Source organism: Triticum urartu, chromosome 7, assembly GCF_003073215.2.
Source record: "Triticum urartu cultivar G1812 chromosome 7, Tu2.1, whole genome shotgun sequence".
In the NCBI taxonomy this organism is placed as follows: domain Eukaryota; kingdom Viridiplantae; phylum Streptophyta; class Magnoliopsida; order Poales; family Poaceae; genus Triticum; species Triticum urartu.
The window spans coordinates 400,921,243-400,939,800 of NC_053028.1; positions in this window are offsets into that span (position 1 = coordinate 400,921,243).

Here is an 18,558-nt window from a genome sequence, read left to right on the forward strand (position 1 = left end):
GGTATCTCAGAAGGTGTTTGTTGAGTTGGCATAGATCGAGATTAGGATTTGTCGCTTCGAGTATCGGAGAGGTATCTTTGGGCCCTCTCGGTAATGCACATCATACACTTGCAAGAAAATGACTAAGGAGTTAGTCATGAGTCGATGTATTACGGAACAAGTAAAGAGACTTGCCGGTAACAAGATTGAACTAGGTATGAAGATACCGACGATCGAATCTCAGGCAAATAACATACCGGTAGACATAGGGAATTACGTATGTTGTCATAACGGTTCAACCGATAAAGATCTTTGTAGAATACATAGGAGCCAATATGGGCATCCAGGTTCCGCTATTGGTTATTTACCGGAGAGGTATCTTGGTCATGTCTACATAGTTCTCAAACCCGTAGGGTCCGCACGCTTAACGTTCGTTGACGATATAATATTATATGATTTATGTGATTTGGTGATCGAATGCTTTTCGGAGTCCTGGATGAGATCACGGACATGACGACGAGTCTCAGAATGGTCGAGAGGTAAATATTGATATATAGGACGATGGTATTCGAACACTAGAAGTGTTTCGGAGGGTATGGGGTACTTATCGAGTCACTGGAAAGGAGTTTCGGTCACCCCCGGCAAAGATATGGGCCTTATGGGCCAAGAGAGGGAACACACCAGCCCACAAGGGGCTGATGCACTCCTATACAGGCTGGACCTATGAGGAGGAGAAGGAAAGAGGGGAGGAAGGAAAGTGTGGAGTAGGACTCCCCCTTCCTTCCTTCCCCCTTCTTCTTACAAGGAAAGGGCGGGCGCAGGGCAAGGCAGCAGCCCTAGGGCTGCCGCCAGGTCTCTTGGGGCGCCCTAGGGGCTGCCTCCTCCCCTCCCACCTATATATACATGGGTAGGGAGCGCCACACAAGGACACACAACATTTACTTAGCCGTGTGCGACGAACCCGTCCATCGTTTACTCCCTCGGTCATATTTTTGTAGTGCTTAGGCGAAGCCCTGCGAAGATCACATCACCATCACCACTCCGTCGTGCTGCCAGAACTCGTCTACTACCTCGCCGTCTTGCTGGATCAAGAAGGCAGAGGACGTCACTGATAACCCACAAGTATAGGGGACCAATTGTAGCCTCTTTCGATAAGTAAGAGTCTCGAACCCAACGAGGAGCTAAAGGTAGAACAAATATTCCCTCAAGTTCTATCGACCACCGATACAACTCTACGCACGCTTAACGTTCGCTTTACTGAGAACAAGTGTGAAACTAGAAGTACTTTGTAGGTGTTCTACGATAGGTTTGCAAAAAAATAAAGAGCACGCAAATAAAAGCTAGGGGCTGTGTTGGATTCGGGGTTCCGCAGACCCTTGAGAGGTTCAAACACTGGGGTGCGTGCAAAGAACTCATCCTCCCAACCTGCCTTCTTGCTAATCCCACATCCTAGCTCAACGAACCCAACGAACAAGAGACACAATAGTTACCCAGGTTCGGGCACCTTGCGGTGTAAAACCCGACTCCTGCTTTGTGGTGGATTGGCCTCGAGGGGCTATGGATGAACTGGTACAATGGACGAACAGCCTCAGGAGGTGAGGTGTTCTTGGGCTCGATGAGCTGGTGAGGTGGTCCGGATGGAATGGCTCTGATCCCTTTTATGGTGGTGGCTAGGTCCTATTTATAGTGGCCTTGGTCCTCTTCCCAAATGTAAGGCGGGAAGGGATCCCACAATGGCCAAATTTGAAGGGAGACAACTAATACATGCTATCCTGACAAAAGTAGTCTTTGCCTGCCAAAAGCTCCTGGTCGTGACACCGTGGTGGGCTTCGTGATGACCTCCGTCCTACCGTCCTGGCGGTCTTGGTCTTGTTGCACCGAAATGGAAACCTTTGCTCGACGCCTCCAGAATCAGCGCCTGCACTTGCCTCCTTATCACCAAAGGGTAAACTAGTACACTGCGCCCGCTGACGCCCACCTGGCCTTGATCATCATGGCTCACGTCATATGAACCTCGCGAGGTGCACCTTGCATTGATATCTCCGCTCCTCGGGAGCCAGCCTGGTGAGGCTGCACCCCAGGGAGGTCTTGGCGCTGTCCGTCTCGCGAGGCTTGGCCCCTCGTGAGGGTCTTGGGTTGTAGTTGTTGAAGCTGGGCCATACTGGGCCGCTGATGAAGCCACGCCGTGGGCCACAGGCAGGCAAGTTTGGGTACCCCCATTCCCATAACGCCGACAGTAGCCCCGGGGCCCAAGGTACGCTCGTACTTGGCTTCGAGGCAAAGCCAAAGGGCAAGTGCGGAGCATCACGGGCCCTAACCACTTGTGGCCTTGGTCGTCGTGTGCCGATCGATGGGACGTGGGCGCCTCCGCTTCCCCACACTGCCTCGACAACCGTTCGACTTGATGAGACTCTGCTGCATATAGAGAAAAGCCATTATGGCGTGGGATCGTGGAGGCCGATGGTTGGCCTCCCGCGGGCTATAAATGAGAGGAGGGGCAGATCCCCTCTTGCTCATCTCCGTCTTCTCGCCGCCCGCTTCTTCTTCCTCCTTCTTGCCTCACCGTCTTGTTGTAGCTCCCATGGCGCCGATCGGGAGGTTTTCCGTGGCAGAAAAGGGGAAGGCCCTTGTGAGGAACCCGAACCTCTTCCACCGAAGAAGAGGTTCAGCCACCCTCGCGATGCCGGGGAGAGGCAGGAGGTGACGCGACCCTAGTACGAGCGGCCACCGCCTGGATTGCCGCTCCCTCTGTACGGCCATGCGCAGCTCCGGAGAGGGCGGCAGCGCCCAGGGCCGCACGGGCCACGGCCACGATGGCCAGGCTGAGGCTGTGCAGCTGGCTGGCCCGCGAACCCACGCCAAGAGCTCCTCACGTGAGTTCGTGATATGGGCGGCAATGCAGCTGCGCACTTGGATCCGGTTCCCATGGTTCTTCGCTGAGGGGATGCCGCCAAGGGGGGCGCTCGAGTTGTGGCTGTAGCACGCCGGGTGTTGTAGCCTGGCCACGGGGACGGAGGTCAAGGCCGTCCCTCCCGGCAGCATCTTCATGACCCGAGTATGGGGCGAGGTTTCCCGCGCCTGCCGCGCGGATGGGCCCCCCGCCATCCACTTCGAATACGATGGCGCCTCCACACTATTCTTCAAGGTCTTCGACGAGGAAGGCCAACGGCTGGAGTGATGCCCCAGAGGGAGCATATCGTGTGGCGCGGCCACGGGCATTGATCTTGCCCCCGGCCTCGCCGATGGCTCCTACAGCAGCAGCGACGACTCCTGGGAATCCAGCGATTCTCCCGAGCCCAGTGAATCCCCGGAGTTCAGCGATGACAACTACGTGCCCCGAGCTCCCGCTGGACCCGGAGCGCGGCTGTGGCATCCGCTCGGCGTTGACGATGGTCTGTATGGGGTTGGCGTCGGCCTCATGTGGCCCGCTGTTGATGATGGCGTCGGCGTTGGTGCCCGTAGCCAGGGCTCCTTGAAGTTTTTCTTCTTTTGTTCCATGCGAGGAATCGAGACAAACCCCGCGGGGGTATGTAAAAAAATCTTGTAATGCTTTTGCTTTGAAGTTTATTATTCCTATTATGAGCTTGCAATTGTGTGTCTCGCTCTGATTGCTCCCCCTTTTCGTTCTCGCGTTAGCCTCGCGCTCTACGCCAGCAGGTCCCAGTCCCGAGGCAGGCTTCAATCGTCGTTGGCATGCCTGGTCGTGATGTCGTGGTCAAGGCCAGGAGGTGAGCGGCCCAAGGTCCGATAAGAGCTCCTGAGGCGCGATGCTCAAGAGGTCCCCCTTAGCATGCAAGCAGCTCCCTAGAGGCCGAAAATGGAAATAGCATTGCCGGAGTGAGATTACAGGAGTGGAAAACATCGCACGGAGATATTCACGCTGCCATGCACGGGTGACTTATCTTTTAGCAAGCCTGAGGTGATTCCTTCGTGAAGCGCCTGGCAGTATTAGCGACGGTGCTCCCAGGTTGGGCTCCTGCCAGCCTTCCCTTTCCCGCTCATATGAGTGCTCTACGTCCTCGGGTCCCGACCTTGGAGCGCGGCTCAGCCGCCGCTGATATGCCAGGTCGCGATGACGTGGTCAAGGCCAGGGGTGAGAGCTGGAGAATGATACGTCTCCAACGTATCTATAATTTTTGATTGTTCCATGCTATTATATTATCTGTTTTGGATGTTAATGGGCTTATTTATAAACTTTTATATTATTTTTGGGACTAACCTACTAACCCAAGGCCCAGTGCAAATTGCTGTTTTTTGCCTATTTCAGTGTTTCGCAGAAAAGGAATATCAAACGGAATCCAAACGGAATGAGACCTTCGGAGAGTTATTTTTGGAACAAACATGATCCAGGGGACTTGGAGTGGACGTCAAGAAAGAAATGAGGGAGCCACGACCCCACCCTCGTGGGCCCCTCGCAGCTCCACTGACCTACTTCTTCCTCCTATATATATCCATATACCCCGAAAACATCCAGGAGCACCACGAAACCCTATTTCCACTGCCAGAACCTTCTGTACCCAACAGATCCCATCTTGGGGCCTTTTCCGGAGCTCTGCTGGAGGGGGACAATCATGGAGGGCTTCTACATCAACACCATAGCCTCTCTGATGATGTGTGAGTAGTTTACCTCAGACCTTCGGGTCCATAGTTATTAGCTAGATGGCTTCTTCTCCCTCTTTGGATCTCAATACAAAGTTCTCCTCGATCTTCTTGGAGATCTATTCGATGTAACTCTTTTTGCGGTGTGTTTGTCAAGATCTGATGAATTGTGGGTTTATGATCAAGTTTATCTATGAACAATATTTGATTCTTCTCTGAAAGCTTTTATGTATGATTTGTTATCTTTGCAAGTCTCTTCGAATTATCAGTTTGGTTTGGCCTACTAGATTGATCTTTCTTGCAATGGGAGAAGTGCTTAGCTTTGGGTTTAATCTTCCGGTGTCCTTTCCTAGTTACAGCAAGCAAGGCACGTATTGTATTGTTGCCATCAAGGATAAAAATATGGGGTTTATATCATATTGCTTGAGTTTATCCCTCTACATCATGTCATCTTGCTTAATGCGTTACTATGTTCTTATGAACTTAATACTCTAGATGCATGCTGGATAGCGGTCGATGTGTGGAGTAATAGTAGTAGATGCAGAATCATTTCGGTGTACTTGTCACGGACGTGATACCTATATACATTATCATGCCTAGATATTCTCATAATTATGCACTTCTTTATCAATTGCTCGACAGTAATTTGTTCACCCACCGTAATACTTATGCTATCTTGAGAGAAGCCACTAGTGAAACCTATGGCCCCGGGTCTATCTTTTATCATATAAGTTTCCATCTGTTTTATTTTGCAATCTTTACTTTCAATCTATATCATAAAAATACCAAAAATATTTATTTATTATTATTATCTCTATCAGATCTCACTGTCGTAAGTGACCGTGAAGGGATTGACAACCCCTTTATCGCGTTGGTTGTGAGGTTCTTATTTGTTTGTGTAGGTACGAGGGACTTGCATGTAGTCTCCTACTGGATTGATACCTTAGTTCTCAAAAACTAAGGGAAATACTTACGCTACTTTACTGCATCACCCTTTCCTCTTCAAGGGAAAACCAACGTAGTGCTTAAGAGGTAGCAGAGAGTCAGTAGGAGCTCCTGAGTCGTGATGCTTAGGAGCTCCCCTTTAATGCGCAAGTGAATTGCCGTGAAAAATGGATGGCCAGCAGGGCCGCCTGCAGCCAACACTCGGGAGCCCCTGTGGGTTAGTCCAAGAGGGGAGCATAACTCGTAAGCGCGCTTGCTGTCCTGCCGCTAATCTTTCCACAAGAATATGAAGGCACTGAGGATCTGGTGAGGTGACGTGCGCGGGGCGGGCCGCGTGCCAGAGCTCGATCCCTCAGATTTCTCAGTGTTGTAGGGACGGACCCGAGCACAAGCGTCGTGCCAGCATGTGTAGCCCCCGTTGCGGGATGAGCAAGAGGCTGGCCAGCAACGCGGGGGCTGCGACGGGCGATAAGACATCAAGCAAGCAGGTGATAATCATAAGATAACTCATGGAAGGAGGTAAGCCAGTTCTAAATAGATGCAAAGAGCGATACATGCCACAGGGACAGACCCACGCGGCCTGCGGATGATGCAGCCCGAGGGGCGCTCCCAGCTAAACGACTAGAGGATGCAAAAAGGATACATGCCGCAGGGACATGCCCATGCGATTTGGGGATAATGCAGCCCGAGGGGCGCCCCCAACTGAATAAATCGGAAAATGTCACCTGGCACCGTTGCTGAAGAGGTGTTGAAGTAGCTGAAGACGCGTGCTGAAGAAGTCGCTCCTCACGAGCCACCTGGGTCCTGAGCCTCGGGGGGCTCAGGGGCTCGTGAAGAACCGTCGCCATCTCCGCCAGGACCGCCTGGTGCCTGGTCTCCTGAGCTACCATGACACTCCGCAAGTGGCGCTGGAGTGCAACAGCCGCGCTCGGCAAGCCAAAAGGCATGCGAACGTAGCTGTGAGGGGGGCCCTCGCATAGGCCAACACGGGACGGCCAGTAGAGCCGCCGAGAGGCGGTCTTATTGAGTCCTGGGATGTTGACGCAGACGCGCAGCTCACTGTCCTCGCCAGGACAAGGAGCTGTGCCAGGTGGTGGGCGACGGTCGCCGCGCATGGCTCTCGCCTCTTGAAGCTCCTCGGTTGCCTTGGTGATGAACTCCTGAGCGCCTGGCGCCCCACGCCTTGTGTCCTCATGGAGGAAGCACGCGCTAAAGCACGCCTCCACGTGGTGCCCGAGCGCCTCCCTTGTGACATTGGTTAAGTCAAAGGCCCTCCAGAAGAGAGCCCCCGAGCCCAGCCTAGGGAGGGCACTGGGTGCGCCTTCCTATGCGATGGAGGGAGGCGTACCATCCGTGGGCGTAGGTCCTGAGGTAGTGCCACCGGACGCCCTCCTCCGCTAAGGTTCCCGATGAGGCAGCTGCTTCTTCTTGGGGATTCGAGCCTCAGGAGGGTAGATGGCGCCTTCATCGTCGGGGTTCTCGATAGCTGCAGCCTGGAAGGTGCGCTCGAGGGAGCACACTGCATCCTTCTCCTCGCAAGCGATTGAGATGATGTCGCGGCTCCCTGGCATGTTGAGGACATTGTAACCATGATGAGTCACTGCCATGAACTTAGCCAGGGCCGGGTACCCGAGGATGGCGTTGTATGGAAGACGGATGTGGGCGACAACGAAGTCAATGAGCTTTATGCGTTAGTTTTCGCGCTGGCCGAAGGTGACAAGGAGGCGAATCTGCCCTATTGGGGTGGTAGAGACATCGGTCACTCCTGATAAGGGTTTGGTAGGCTGCAGCTGGTCATAGGGCACCTGGAGTCGGTCGAATTTTTCGATAGATAGAACATTGAGCCCCACACTACCATCAATGAGGGTTTTGGTGACGAGGACATTGCTGATGATGGGCGAGCAGAGCATCGGGAGGGCGCCGGCAGTTGCCGCACACTTGAGCTGGTCGGACGAGCTGAAGGTGATGGAGCACTGGGACCACCTGAGCGGACGTGTAGCCTCGAGCTTGGGAAGGGCTGCATTCATCTCATGGGCAAACTGCTTGAAGATGCGATGAGAGGCTAGGGCCTGGGCGCCACCCAAGATGCAGGATATGGCACGAGGTTCCTGGAAGCCCCCAGCTCCCTCATCCTGGTGGTGGTCGTCGTTCCTTCTTGGCGCTGGTGGCAGCGGAGGGAGGTCAGCATTGCCCCGAGGACGATCCTCACGAGGCTGGTCTCTCTAGGCGCCCTCATGAGGTTGGGCCTACCAGCGTTCCTCATGAGGCTGGTCGTGCCACACCTGGCGGGGGCCGCGGTCGTCCCAGCGTCCTCCGCTTCAGCCTCCTCCGCGTTTGTAGCCTCGATTGCTGTGCTCAAGGCGATGACCGAGGCGCCCGTCGCGGATGGCCCTAAGCTCCTGATAGTCATTGGTGTTGTGGCTATGCATGTTGTGGAAGATGCAGAACGGACGACTGCTCTTGGATTACTCCGGGTGGTCGCAGTCATGCTTCATTTCTGGTTCAGCCGCGAGCACAGCCACTCCCTTGTGCTTCACGTCCTTGGCCTTGGACTTCTTTTCCTCCGGGTCGGTCTCTGGGAGCTCGAGGAGGGAGAGGCGCCCTTCCTCAGCTCTCGCGCACTTGGTTGCCATGTTGAACATCTCCAGAGCCATGCACAGGTCTTTGTGTATGGCGAGCTCTTCCTTCATCTTGACATCACGGACACAATTAGTGAATGCGGAGATGATGGCCTCGTCCGACACATTGGGGATATTGAGACGAACGTTGTTGAAGCGTTGGATGTACTTCTGCAGGGTCTCCCCTGGCTACTGCTTGATGCGCCACAGGTCAACCACGGTTAGCGCGCGGTCGCGAGTGCCCTGGAAGTTGGCAACGCAACGCTCACGCATCTCGCTCCAGGAGGAGATCGACCCCACGGGCATGTTCAGGAGCCAGGAATGTGCCCCATCCTTGAGGGCCATGGGGAACCAGTTCGCCATGACCTTCTCATCGCTGTTGGCCGCCTCAATGCTCAGCTTGTAGAGCTGCAAGAACTCAGCAAGGTCGTGGGTGCCATCGTAGCGTGGAGGCAGGTCGGGCTTGAACTTCCTTGGCCAGACGATGTTGCGCAGCTCTGGAGTGAAGGCGTGGCAACCCGCGGTGGTCACGGGTGCTCATTGTGGGGGTGGAGCTTGATCTTGGGGCTCGTGTGCCACCACGGCAGGTGGCGCCCTGTCCTGACATGGTGGTGCTGGGAGCGCACGTGCCCCTACTTGCGGCCGCTGGACCACCTGGCAGCTTTCTTCTTCCCCCGCAGGCGCCCTGCGCGGTGGGTCACGCCTTGGGGCCTCGCGCCTTGGCTCAATGATGGCATCTTGACGTGGAGGTGGAGGAGGCGCTCCGTGGGCTATGTCACCCGCAGCAGGCGGCTGGCGAGGCAGCGGGAGACACGGTGCGGTAGAGCCCCCGGCAGTGCTGACGAGCTCGGCGATGCGGTCCAGCCAATCTTCGAAGAGGTCGTCGACGGGGTGATAGCGCAGGAGCTCGCGCGCCATGAGCAACACAGCCTGCGCGTTCACTAGGCCGTGACGAGCATGAGACGACGAACCGGCCGGGGTTGTGGTGCGCCCATCACGCAGCACAAAGGGGTGCAACGACGAAGCTTGCTGCTCGTGCCCGTCAGGCCGGTGGCGGCATTGGCAGCGGGCGATGGGAAACGACGGGGAGGCCCGCCAGCAGGCACCGTCTGGGCGACGCGAGTGGCGAGGGTGGCACGACGCTCAGCGCAGGCTCGACTGGTGTCGGCCATGGAAGCGATGGAGCGGTGGCGAATCGGCCAACAGAAGAGAGGCTCCGACACACCCCTACCTGGCACGCCAAACTTCGGATTCGGGGTTCCATAGACCCTTGAGAGGTTCGAACACTGGGGTGCGTGTGAAAAACTCGTCCTCCCAACCTGCCTGCTCTCTAATCCCATGGCCTAGCTCGACAAACCCAACAAACAAGAGACACAACAGTTACCCAGGTTCGGGCCACCTTGCGGTGTAAAACCCTACTCCTGCTTTGTGGTGGATTGGCCTCGAGGGGCTATGGATGAACATGTACAATGGACGAAGAGCCTCAGGAGGTGAGGTGTTATTGGACTCGATGAGCTGGTGAGGTGGTCAGGATAGAATGGCTCTGATCCCTTCTATGGTGGTGGCTAGGTCCTATTTATAGTGGCCTTGGTCCTCTTCCCAAATGTAAAGTGGGAAGGGATCCCAGAACGGCCAAATTTGAAGGGAGACAACTAGTACATGCTATCTTGACAAAAGTAGTCTTCACCTGCCAAAAGCTCCTGGCCGTGACGCCACGGTGGGCTCCGCGATGACCTCCGTCCTGGCGGTCTTGGTCTTGTTGCACCGAAATGGAAACCTTTGCTTGACGCCTCAAGACTCCACGCCTGCGCTTGCCTCCTTATCACCAAAGGGGAAACTGGTACACTACGCCCGCTGGCGCCCGCCTGGCCTTGGTCGTTATGGCTCACGTCAAATGGACCTCACGAGGTGCACCTTGCATTGATATCTCCGCTCCTCGGGAGCCAGCCTGGTGAGGCTGCCCCCAGGGAGGTCTTGGCATCATCCGCCTCGCGAGGCTTGGCCCCTCGCGAGGGTCTTGGGTTGTAGTTGTTGAAGCTGGGTCGTATTGGGCCGCTGATGAAGCCACGTCGTGGGCTGGAAGCAGGCAAGTCTAGGCACCCCCGTTCCCAGAACACCAACAGGCTGTTTAGATAAAGACACAACTAAGTTAGTTTTAGTAGAGAGCTTTTTGTCACGAGAAAGTTATTTGTCCCTAGGCAATCGATAACTAGACTGGAAATCATTATTGCAATTTTATATGAGAGAGATGCATAAGCTAACATACTTTCTCTTCTTGGATCATATGCACTTATGATTGGAACTCTAGCAAACATCCGTAACTACTAAAGATCATTAAGGTAAAACCCAACCATAGCATTAAAATATCAAGTTCTCTTTATTCCCATACGTCATAACCCACTTATCCGTGTTTGTCTTCCTATCACTCATGCAACACAGACAATAAGCAAATCATGAAAATATTGCAAACCCTACAACGGGGATCCCTCATGCTTGCGCGACACAGAGAGCACCATAGGACATCACCAATAATAAAACATGCAACTCAAACCAATCACGATCATCAATGAACCCTTAGGACAAAATTGATCTACTCAAACATCATAGGATAGCCATACATCATTGGGAAATAATATGTAATGTTGAGCACCATGTTCAAGTAGAGATTACAGTGGGGAGAAGGGGTGTTACACTGCATAGAGGGCGAGAGAGTTGGTGATGATGGCGGCGCAGTTGTTGGTGTAGATCACGGTCACAATGATGGCCCCGACGGTGTTCTGGTGCCACCGGGAGAGGGGGGAGAGAGCCCCCCTTCTTCTTCTTCTTCCTTGAACTTCGCCCTAGATGGGAGAAGGGTTTCCCCTCTGGTCCTTGGCTTCCATGGCGGTGGAGGGGCGGGAGCCCCTCCGAGATTGGATCTCTCTCTCTGCTTCCTTCTGTTTCTGCGCTCCCTGATTCTGGCCTTTCACCGTTTCTTAAATTCCCGTAGATCCGTAACTCCGATTGGGCTGAAATTTTACACGATTTTATATGGATATTAGCATTCTTGCGCCAGAAGAAGGGCACCAACCGCCTTATGGGGTGACCACAAGGGCCCACGGCGCGCCCCACACCCTTGTGGGCCCCTCGGGCATCATATCGTGTTGATTCCAATTCCCAAAATTCACATATATTCCAATAAAAATCTCCATAAGTTTTTATCCCGTTTGGACTCCGTTTGATATGGATTTTCTATGAAACAGAAAACATGCAACAAACAGGAACTGGCACTGGCACCGGATCAATATGTTAGTCCAAGAAAATCATATAAATTGTTGCCAAAATTATGTAAAAGTTGTAGAATATTGGCATGGATGTAGCGACCCGACCTCAGACGGTCAAGTCTCTGTGCTTAAGTGTCATCCCTGGATCGGTATGCTGACACACACAGTACTCGAGGATTTATAACAGAGGTAGATCACATGTAAAAAGTAATGTAAATACTATTACCACAATCTAAAATAGCAGAAGTAACAAGGTTGTGGATTCCCATCAACACCAACGGCAAAGTTGAGTGCAGAAATCATAACCCTAACGTATCACTTACTCGTCGTAAGATATCCTGCAACATGAGACGTTGCAGCCACAAAGGGTCAGTACATTGAATGTACTGGCAAATTCACACCATAAAGAGAAATTATGAACAATGGCTATCACTACATGCATATTTGGCTGGTGGAAAAGCTCTATGGTTATAAGGTTTTTGTGAAAAGCCAATTTTTCTCTACCGCAAAGGAATAAATTTTATTTAACTATCATGGTGGTTGTTAAACATTGAGAATGGTTGACAGCATTCTCAATCCCAATTAAGTAACATCATTAAACCCAACAAAATTAATTTGAAGTAACGTGATGAGATTCACATGATAATCCAAGTACTAGATACTCAAGAAGTCCATAACCGGGGACACGGCTAATCATGATTAGTTTATACACTCTGCAGAGGTTTGCGCACTTTTCCCCACAAGACTCGATCTCCTCCGTTGGGATTCTCGCACTACATGGTGTTTGAGAAATGGATGACCGAGACATAGTCTTTCAGAAGTGCTAGCACCTTACGATCGGGTAGACCGTACCACCTACATCCCCTACATCTGCTAGTCTACCACTGTAAGAGTTCGCACGACTTAGTCAACTATGCTAGAGCCCATAGTAGCTTGTGGCTGCACACGGAAGTTTCTAGTACGAATAATCTCATGATCCCTTTGAGCCTGGGTGGCGGTCCATAAAGAAAAACAGGCAATCGCTGGAATACCCAGGTGCCTCAATCCACCCAGATGTGTGTTAAAGTTGCCACCTTAAGTAAACCATTAATTAACAATCTCACATCTGTCATGAATACTCTCAAACCCAATCCACGTCTACGAGCATAGCATGGCAATATAAGCATAACGTAATAGTAACTCCCAAGGTTTGAATGCAGGGTAATAGGTTCCTACCTCATCAACTACTTCCCAATACCCACATGTTATCAATTCCTAACCATGCAATGTTTGAGGGTTCAAACTAATGCATAAAACTGGGTATTAAAAGGATATGATCAAAGTGTGAACTTTCCTGCAATGTTGATGAATATGATGCACACTCAAAACTCTTGATAGTTCTACTCGTCACACTCCGGTCAATCTATCGTAAGCAAGCAATAGTAACCACACATAAGCAATCACTCAAAAGATCAGAAAGATCGAAGAAGACAATTCGGAAAACTTCAAAACCAAGCAAATAACTCTTGCAACATAAAATAATTTCTAACAATACCAAAATTATGCAAATTTGTCCTTATCAGAAAGTTTAGGTCAAGAGCTTCGATTTGCAAAAAGAATCAACTGAAACGGAGCTACGAAACTCAAGTTATGAACAAATGAAGTTTGAATACAAATCTGATCTGATTCAAATTTTAAAACTTTCAAAAACATGTTTGAGTTGTTTATCTGGATAGAGGAGATCATAATGAAGAGGTGGGCGTTGGTTTCATTGGATTTGGACAAACGAGCGAAAAGTAATGATCGTTTGAAGTTCAGGGACTAAACTGTAGGGAAACTAATTACGAATAGGTCCCTGACTAAAACTAACAGAAAAAGAAAAGAATAAATAACAAACGTTCGCTAACTACTTCTAAACAAAGAACGTTCTTTGAACAGATCTAACTAAAAAAAGTAAACCGGGTTTTTGAAACAAAACCGAGAAAAAAAACCAGGAAACCGAGCGGGGTTATACCGGTTCGGTGGTTCGGTGAGAAAAACCGGCGACCGGCGACGACGGTTGGCGGCGGCAGCGGAGCTCCGGCAACGGTTGGTGAGTGCGGCGGGCTCCGGCGCGGCAGCAGGTAGCAGCGGCGGTTCCAGGCGCGGGCGGCGGCGGCAACTACGCGGGGCGGCGCGGCAACGACGGCGGCGGATCTCGTCGGCGGCGGCGGCGGTTGGCGAGTGCAGCGATATGCGGCTGCAGCGCGGCGGGGGAAAGAGGAGAGGAGGCGGGGCCCGGGGTGGCGGGTTTATAGGAGGAGGGGAGGCGGCGCGATGCGTGGGGAAGGGGGCACGGCGAGGCGGCGGCGAAAACCGAACCAGGCACGGCGGCGGGCGCGTGTGTGCTCGGGAGTCCGAGGACGGCGGCGACAAGGAGGTGGGCTGGGTCGTGGCCTGGCCTAGGAGTTGGACCGGCCCAATCGGCGGGAAGGTTTTTTTTAAAAAACATTTAATAGACAAAAGAAATAATAAAACGATAAGAAATAAAACAAACTATAGGTGTATAATATACCAAAATTTGCAGAAAAAGATTTTCTACAACATGGACATTTTTATAATGCCAAATAAAATCCACACAAATTCAGATAATTCAAAGAGTGCTACTGGTCTAATAAAATCCAATAAAAATCATTTTAAAATACCAAAATGACTTCAAATTTATTTTTCTCCAATTTTTTATTGTAGGGAATCATGTTACCCTATTTTCCATGTATTTTGTTTTGGGGGAAAATAATTTGAATAAAACTCAAATAACCCAAATTGAAAAAATATAATTTCAAATGGATTTAAATTTGAGTTTCTTTGAAACTCCCAACTCATATTTCATATGTTTTGAAGAAGTCATTTTATCTTCTCTCATGAAAATCATTGAGTTTCTTAAAGTTTCAGAACTGGAAATATTTTCAAATGAAATTCAAATATTTTCAACACCCCTTTTCATTTAAATAAATGGAAGAAGTCATGTTATCTTCTCTCTAGGGTTTAGTGGTGAAAAGAATTTGAATTCACAGAGATCAAAATGCAAAAAGGTGAAAGTTTGGGAAAGTCCTTTTATTCCCTCTCATTTAACTTTCAAAAAGTTTCGAATTTCACTCAATCAATCACACAACAATCAATCAATCTATTTATTATAACATTCCAAAATTTAGAATTTTGGGATGTTACAATGGAACAATAAAGAATTATAGACACGACGGAGACGTATCAGCATCCCCAAGCTTAATTCCTGCTCGTCCTCGAGTAGGCAAATGATAAAAAAGATAATTTTTGATGTGGAATGCTACCTAGCATAATGTTGATCATATAATCTAATCATGGCATGAATATTAAGACACGAGTGATTCAAAGCAATAGTCTATCATTTGACATTAAGACAATAATACTTCAAGCATACTAATAAAGCAATCATGTCTTTCTCAAAATAACATGGCCAAAGAAAGTGATCCCTACAAAATCATATAGTCTGTCTATGCTCCATCTTCATCACACAAAGTATTTCATCATGCACAACCCCGATGACAAGCCAAGCAATGGTTTCATACTTTTAATGTTCTCAAGCCTTTTCAACTTTCATGCAATACATGAGTGTGAGCCATGTATATAGCACTATAGGTGGAATAGAATATGATGGTGGAGGTTGTGTGGAGAAGACAGAAAAGGAGAAAGTCTCGCATCGATGCGGCTAATCAACGGGCTATGGAGATGCCCATCAATTGATGTCAGTGCGAGGAGTAGGGATTGCCATGCAACGAAAGCACCAGAGCTATAAGTGTATGAAAGCTCAAACTGAAAACTAAGTGGGTGTGCATCCAACTTGCTTGCTCATGAAGACCTCGGGCATTTGAGGAAGCCCATCATCGGAATATACAAGCCAAGTTCTATAATATAAAATTCCCACTAGTATATGAAAGTGACAACATAGGAGACTCTCTCTATGAAGAACATGGTGCTACTTTGAAGCACAAGTGTGGTAAAAGGATAGTAGCATTGCCCCTTCTCTCTTTTTCTCTCATTTTTTGTTTTTTGGGGCCTTCTCTTTTTTGGCCTCTTTTTCTGTCCAGAGTCTCATCCCGACTATGGGGGAATCATAGTCTCCATCATCCTTTCCTTACTGCGACAATGCTCTAATAATGATGATCATCACACTTTAATTTACTTACAACTCGATATCTAGAACAATATGACTCTATATGAATGCCTCTGGCAGTGTACCAGGATGTGCAATGATCTAGAATAGCAAAGATATCAAAAAATAGACAAGCCATGAAAATATCATGCTAGCCATCTTATGATCATGCAAAGCAATATGAAAATGAATGCTCAAGTCATCTATATGATGATTGTGGAAGTTGCATGGCAATATATCTCGGAATGACTATGGAAATGCCATGATAGGTAAGTATGGTGGCTATTTTGAGGAATATATAAGGAGGCTTATGTGTGATAGAGTGTATCATATCATGGGGTTTGGATGCACCGGTGAAGTTTGCACCAACTCTCGAGGTGATAAAGGGCAATGCACGGTACCGAAGAGGCTAGCAATGATGGAAGGGTGAGAGTGCGTATAATCCATGGACTCAACATTAGTTATAAAGAACTCACATACTTATTGCAAAAGTCTATTAGCTATCAAAACAAAGTATTACGCGCATGCTCCTAGGGGGATAGATTGGTAGGAAAATACCATCGCTCGTCCCCGACCGCCACTCATAAGGAAGACAATCAAAAAATAAATCATGCTCCGACTTCATCACATAACGGTTCACCATACGTGCATGCTACGGGAATGACAAACCTTAACACAAGTATTTCTACCAATCCACAATTACTCACTAGCATGACTCTGATATTACCATCTTTATATCACAAAACTATTGTAAGGAATCAAACATATCATATTCAGTGATCCACAAGTTTTATGTAGGATTTTATGACTAACCATGTGAATGACCAATTCCTGTCAACTCTCTAAATAGATATAAGTGAAGCAAGAGAGTTTAATTCTTTCTACAAAAGATATGCCCACGCTCTAACAAATATAAGTGAAGCAAAAGAGCATTCTACAAATGGCGGTTTTCTATGTGCAAGGAAACAGGCAATCCAGACTTCAAATGATATAAGTGAAGCACATGAAGCATTCTATAAAGCCATACTCAAAAGATATAAGTGAAGTGCAAAGAGAATTCTACAAATCAACCAAGGACTATCACATACCAGCATGGTGGATTATTAAAATAAAAATAAAAAGCACACGACGCTCCAACATTTACGCATATCATGTGACGAATAAAAATATGGCTCCAAGTAAAATTACCGATGATCGTTATAAGAAAGAGGGGATGCCTTCCGGGGCATCCCCAAGCTTAGTTGCTTGGGAGTCCCTGAATATTACCTTGGGGTGCCTCGGGCATCCCCAAGCTTAGGCTCTTGCCACTCCTTATTCCTTCATCCATCATGATCTCACCCAAAACTTGAAAACTTCAATCACACAAAACTTAACAAAACCCTCGTGAGATCCGTTAGTATAATAAAACAAATCACCACTTTAAGTACTGTTGCAAACTCATTCATATTTTATGTTTTCATTGTATCTTCTGTATTAAAACTTCTCTATGGCTTATACCACCGATAAAATCGGTAGTTTCATCAAAACTAGCAAAACAATGCATGAAAAACAGAATCTGTCTTAAACAGGACAGTCTGTAGTAATCTGAACATCAACCATATTTCTATAACTCCAAAAATTCTGAAAAATTAGGAAAAAATTAAAAATTTGTATATAAGTATTGTGCAAAAAGTTTCAGAAGCATTTGACTCTCGAGTAAAAACGTAAAATCACGCACTACAGCCAAAGTTTCTGTTTTTGCACCGCACAAACCAAACACGCAATCTAATCATCCTAAAGGCAAATCTTGGCACATTATTTTTATAATACAATGGAATTGTACAAGGGGATACTTATTTTTGTGAGAATCTTGATGAAAAATTCTACATTCTTTCCATGAGAATGAACACAAGTGTTCAAGGTCGACCCTCACTTCTCCAATGCATAACTTCCAATCGCTTCTCTTTTGTGAAAAAGTTTTTAAGTTCCCCTCTATATTTTTTTGTTTTTAAACTTTATAAAAGCACTCAACAGAAATAAATGACTCTCTAGAACTTCCGGGTTGTCTCCCTGGCAGCACTTTCTTTAAAGCCATTAAGCTAGGCTTAAAGTGCTCAAGCAATGAATCCACCCGGATCCCAAGGTATATCAAAGCCAATTTTAATTAACAATGATTTTCCATTTAGTAATGAGCACAAATCAACACATATCATTCAATGACGAAGTATAACTCTCTTCCTATGCATCAGCATGTCATACAAGAACAATTCATGCACATCAAGTAAAGGCCAATGCATAGTATAAGCAATTTCTTGCAATTTTATCGTGTTGGAAACATAGAGAGGTGGCGATGTAGTTCCTCTCTCATAATAATTGCAAGTAGGAGCAGCAAGCACATGCATATAACATTCATCAAAATTATCATGTGCAACGGTAAAAGGAAACCCATCAATATAATCCTTAATAAGAATAAACTTCTCCAATATAGTGTAGTTTGGAGAATTCAAAAAGATAATAGGACTATCATGTGTGGGTGCAATAGAAACAATTTCATTCTTAACATAAGGAACTATAGCAAGTTCATCTCCATAAGCATAATTCATATTGGCATCTTGGCCACAAGCATAGCAATTATCAAGTTCATCAAAAAGGGATATGTCAAATGAATCAACGGGATCATAGCAATTATCATAGCATTCATCCTTCGGTAAGAACGAAGGGACATTAAACAATGTATGAGTTGAAGAGTTATTCTCATTAGAAGGTGAGCACGGGTAGCTAATCCGCTCTTCCTCCTTTTGTTCTTCGCTCTCCTCGTCATCTTTTTCATCGAATGAGCTCACAGTGTCATCATTTTCTTCTTCCATAGATTCCTACAAAATATTAGCCTCTTCTTGGACAATGGAGACTTTCTCGATAAACACATGAATATCGGCATTATATTCATAATTCTCATAAAAATATTTAAGTATAGAAAAAATTTCAGTCTATAAACATCATCATCAAAAGCTTCATAGTTTTCAAACAA